This window comes from Hermetia illucens, chromosome 1 (genome assembly GCF_905115235.1).
Source record: "Hermetia illucens chromosome 1, iHerIll2.2.curated.20191125, whole genome shotgun sequence".
Taxonomy (NCBI): domain Eukaryota; kingdom Metazoa; phylum Arthropoda; class Insecta; order Diptera; family Stratiomyidae; genus Hermetia; species Hermetia illucens.
This window is the reverse complement of record NC_051849.1, coordinates 163,608,091-163,614,071: the sequence shown is the minus strand read 5'-3', so window position 1 is coordinate 163,614,071 and position 5,981 is coordinate 163,608,091.

The window sequence follows — 5,981 nt, the reverse complement described above, 5'->3', positions numbered from 1 at the left end:
GCCGATACACTGTCTAAATATTAGATTGATGTAACAGCGTTACAAGAGATGCGTTGAGCAGGTTTCCTGGAGAAGAGCCACTATACAATATATTGCATTGGCCATCCAGTAAATCATGTGCTCAGAGGGGATTTCCTGGTTACCAAAAATGAAACCTGCTGTTATCGGCTTGGAAAACATAATTAAACAGCTACACACTCTGTGCTTACGAGGCAAATTTCAAAATATAAGCGTCATTAATACTCACGCCCCTACTGAGTAGATTGTGTATAGTTTAAGAGACTAGGAGAACCAACCGGAATGGGAACTCGAAAAGTGCAGAGAACAACCGCACCAGACATGGAAGTCTTACCAACAAGTCAATAGTTTGAAGCCTTGTTTCCTTCGATCCTCATCCTGCCAATACTAAGAGGGAAATCTGGTTTCTGACCGTATGGGCATAGTGAGGCGATGGCGATCAAAATCATAAGTCGCAGGAACTGAAGGAATTAGAGTCGAACTGGTTAAGTATGGAGGCGACCAACTACACCAAATGGTTCAATTACTTATGCTAAACGTGCGGGATAGCGAATCAATGCCTGACGATTAGCTACGAGGACTTACCTAGGCCATACATAAGAAGGCAAATAATTCACAGTGCAGTAACTACAGATGTATCACGTTGCTGAGGGTCATCTGTAGGATATTCCTCGCTATCCTGATAAGCCGGATATTTCTATAAGTCCAAAATTCCAAATGATACTCATACGACTGACTAGGCTGACCCTGATCAATATATCTGGCCAGATAAAGGAGCAGGATCACACCATTCGACATCAACAGTGGACTAAGAAACTGGTATGCCGTATAATACGCCCTTTTAAACCTGGCCCTCAAAGAAGTAATTTGCGATGCTGATGTTAATGCGCAACTATTGACTTATTCTGCTAGTATGAACATTATGGAAAGGACAACTAGAGATGTGAAATCTACCTTCACCCAGATCGAACAGGTGGCTATCGTTGCGAGTCCTTGGGCTTCTCCACGTATTTCCATTCAATGCTGCTATTATTGGTTATAGCAATATTAATAATACACGCGGAGCGACCCGTCCTGCCAATCAACAATACGTAAAGCTCATTGTATGGTATATGGCGGTAAGTTAGAACATGCCGGTCCTAATACCTATAAGCGGGACTATCTAGTACTGTTTGCGGCTCATATCGGGAAACCGTCCACGTGCCCTTCAGCCCATGCTTGTATGGAAGGATTCGTTGTATCACCGTACAAACAGTATTATGCCTGTTCGTGCATTGCACTCGTACCATAACATTGCTGAAAGAAATGAGATGATTCAACATCTATAAGGCCGAACCACATATTCTGTACTGGTGGTTCTCCACTCGTACTTTCATTATGAGCTTTTTATAAGTTCGGCTGGCGACCATGCTATCCTGAATGGCACCGTTCCAACATCATGTGTATGGGGATTTATTATCTTTCATATTGCAAACAATAATTCACGTGTTTACCGTGGATTGACTTCGACTTCCGCCCTTCTTATAACTTCATCCCACTCAAAGGATCGATCTTCTTCAGACTTAGGACATCGATTAACCCGCTATTGAAACTGAAGCTATAGCAACTAAAGACGTTTCGTTGGCCTCAAGTTGCTTCTCCTGCAACTACCGAGTCGATAATGAGTTGCTCTCTGTAACCCCTTCACCCAACTCGGAAGTCCTTCTATTACTCGGACAGAATGTTGTTGGTCTCAAGGTTCATTCTATTAATAGGACGTTATGAATTTATAGAGGGTTGGTAAGCTAGTAATCGGTCTTGTATCCGCAGGGTCCTGCACCGTGTCCTCTTTAGGTAATTCCCACAGTGAGGAAGAGCGGAAATTCCTCCACCCGAAGAATGACCTAATTACTGATGAATTTTCTATACCAGAAATTCTTCACCCGATCCAGACCTGGGCCTCTTCAGTTCTTCAAGCTGTTTATGCTAGTCGAACCTCTTCTTCAGTAACATTCGCAAAATTCATGCCATGCAGTGATCTACTCAACGTGCTCAGTATCCTTGGCGGGTTACCCCCAAAGTCTACCCCAATATTCTTTCGCTTTCGTCACCGAAAACTTTACAGTCTGGACGTTCTATCTATCGTTGAGAGATATGAAAAATCTTCACTGTTTCCTCGCGTACATTACATTCTGAACACGTCTGGAGTGGCTTTCGCCATACCGTCGTAATCGACTGCATACTACCGAAAGTTTCTGCTCTAGTATGTCCTGAATTTCAACTATCCAGCTCCTGCTTTAATGAGTCTTGCCGACGATCCAGCCGAATTTTCCATGGTGAATCTCTTCGGTCACTCAAATTAAGAAGGGTGAATGCGAATTTTCTGGCCGTGCAGTCGAACAGCCGTAACTGCACCACAATACACAAGTGATTGTAATTGATTTGAGATAGAATTCCGGGAATACCTGGTCTATAGAATTCGTCCCGAAATTCAGCGGCGAATTTAGCTGGACAGTGAAGAAGAGTGCTTCAACGAGTACTAAAACTATTGCTTGCAACAGGCCGCCACCTCTGCCCCCATCGGTTACCAGTTTCCGCGATGGCCTCAAGTCGAACACGCTCTCTTATGATGGCCTGGATTGTGTTGCTGAGAGTAATAAAGCGGTGCAGGTCTACGACTCGCTACAAAGTCAAGTGCGTGAATTGCGGGAAACGCTCGCTACGCCTCCCCCGCCATTATTTCGCAGTAGAAACAGATGATGAACAAGTTCATTTCTCCACAATTTGTGGCGAAAGAGCAGCAACAGGCGGAACAATGCTCCTGGTCATCGTGGCGCCGATACATCGAACAGCCCCACGATTATCCCTTACGGGAGCCCCACCAAGTCAGACGACCCCCACCAGTTGTCCGTACCAGACTTTAAAATTCTCCTTCTCCCCATTTTTGGTAGTGCATTTTATCCTAACTGCCAGGTGTGGAGAAAGGAAGGAGGAAAAAGCTATCCTTAGTGAGTAATCTGCGAGACTGCAAAGTTCTCGCACTTTTCTCACCTACCCCCTGAGACACTGCGGTGACGTATACTGAGACTGAAACTATCTGTCCTTCCTCCTTTTACAACCGGGGTTAGGACCGACTACGACGAAGTTTTTATTTCTCTTCTTCTCTGCCATGGGATGTGTCATCACTCTGACTAAGCGTTACTAGCCGAACGCTTAACTTCTTCCACTATTGTCCTGATCTTCAAGTCTTTATTTAGATCAAAGTTACGGAAATATCAGGGACCACCGGATCTACAACTCAGAATTTTTAACTAATATCGCTGCAGCAGATTAATATGGGATGGTTTGGCAGAGTCCCGTAATTGAATTGAGGTGTATTGCCAGGAATTTATAGTCATCCAATTGGGGTATAGCAATGCTTTTGGTCTTCACTTTAGGACAATTTTCTTTTCGTAAAGTGAGGTACACACCTCGACTCATCGATCTTCATCCTCCATATGTGAGGTAAGTTTTCCAGATGCCATTTCAGTTACAGTTGCAATATTTGGTATCCTTAGCAAAGGCAGCTGTGTAGATACAGTATAAGAATACACTCCGCCGAGGATCTCCTGCTCGATCTCATGCTGTTCACTGAGAATATGTTTGTATTTCACCTGGAATCCACCTTTCGTTAAATACAATATTAATGGATTGTGGAAACAATCAAGGTGTACACGTTTGATTTTGTTGAAAAGACCTACGTGACAAACCTTTTCGAAGGTTTTGTAATCATTTTCACAATTACATGTTTGCAGCAACTTGGGAGGTCACCGATTTCCTCAACTTGGCGTTATTTCGACATCTGAGAAGTTCAAATGACGTTTGGGAATCGATTGGTTGAAATGCTTCTTTCATGTGATCTACTAAGGCTGTAGTTTTGCCGTCATTACTTTAAGCCCAATTCACTGTAGCAGTCCATAATGGAGATTCTCTGAACCTTTTTAGGTGCTTTCAAAGAACTGTCAGTGAACCCTGAATCAGATAACCCGCATAGGAACCGTTGCATATCAGACTCCTGATGCGCTATAAGCACCGATTTCATCAGTTTTATAGTTTTATTAAGTCGTCTTCTCCTTTGGAGAAACCTATGTAGTTGCTACTCCCTTCGTTGAAATTGTCGCTGATTAGAAATCGGCCCTTTTGGAAGAATTTTGCGCTACTTTAGATTTTGCCTAAGATTGCCCCATACAATTATTTCCCTTTAGGGGAGACTAACCTTGAACTCCAGTGGGTATACTTTGCATTGAAATAGCCAACGGCGTCTAGCTGCCGACTTGCTTTAATTGGGCATATATCCCCTCATCGTTTGTTGTTGGTATTCGTATGCATACTATTGAGATATTATATGCTGTTCTCGAGATCAAGATTCTATTGTCATCTTTCGAGTTGAACCTAACTGAAAATCTGTCATTATCTGCCAAAAATGCGAGCAAGGAGGAAAGGTTTTTAAATGGCCGGTGAAGAATTTTGATGGGGATTATTCATTACAAAGGTAAGTAGCCCGAATGAAGAAGAAGAACTAAGTCCCACTAATTTAAATACTCCTTTTTTCGGTGACTCCCAGACTATGCCATGGCAGAACTCGATCGCCAACCTAGTGCACTTAGCACAGAACGAATCAAATTGATGTCATGGTATAAAACCGGCTAAGCAGGAATCGAAAACAAACTTGCAATTAGCGTTATTTTTTAAATTGAATCTTTATTTGTCAGTTAATATTTTATATTCCACTCTTCGTCGTTGCCTTTTGTTCCAATTATGTTTGTCAATGTTCTTAGAAAGTTCCTGGAGCTGGATCCACATTAAGTGATACGGTCGATTTTAGATGACCCTTTAAAGGAGCAATGTGTTCAGCACCTCGAGTTTTTGCAACGTATTTGCCTTCATCTGCCAACCAAGTAGACGCAGTTAAAACTCTTGTGTCGACAATAGCAGGGTTGGCTAAGTAACGATCAACGAATCCGCTATAAGGAAATCCAAAGTTGTAGCCAGGACTAATTAAGAATTGTCCTTCAATTCCGGCGAAGAAAGCAACCAAAAGGAAAACTGCAAGGAACTAGGAGAAGTTGGTGAGTATTTTAAGATATTAGGCAATTCAGAATAGCTGTATCAACTCTTACTTTCATTTTTCTAGGATTTATTTGAAAAAGTGAATGTTGTACGAAGACTTTGTGGGTATGATGAAGTTTTATCCACCGATCCGTTCTTTTATAGTAAAATTGACTCACAAACAACCAATTCACAATTAAAGATTTCAAACATTTCAAAAAATCATTGACTTGTAATCACATGAAGCTGATGAGCTGCATCTAGCGGCAAGTTGACACCCTCCAACAAAGATGTATGCAAATTATAGGTGTGGAAGCAAACTGATATACGCAAAAAATTTGCAACGCTAATCAATTGGAGGAAGAGAACAACTGCAACTTCTGCATATTCTAGTTTTCTCCAACAATTACAACATAACATAACTTATCAGTTGGAATACAGAGCATAAAAACTCATTTTAAGATTCAGATAGTTTCAAGGTGAACATACCATCATTACAATGTAAAATGCAAAGCAGATTCCCATTGAGTATAAAATGCACCGCTCCTTCAGTAACAAGAATCAGATCTAGTCTTCACATCCGTCGACTTGTTTCAATCTAAAATCATGAAGGTACTAAAAGAACTTTAGATAATCCAAAATTTAATTCAATTTTTCTTCTTTTTTTCATTTTCAGTTCATTGTTGCAGTTTTGCTTTTGGTCGTGATTGTAGCTGTCCAAGCACAAATTTATGATGCCCTGCCGGGAATAAGAGCCTTTGCTGGTTACGATCCTTTGGGAAGAGTTGTACTGGGTGACACATTCAGACCGAAAGTAGTCAAAGTTGATGGTTATAATTGGTTAAATGACGGAATTGTTAGCAGATTGGAGGTTTCTTAAACATCATAATGGCAAA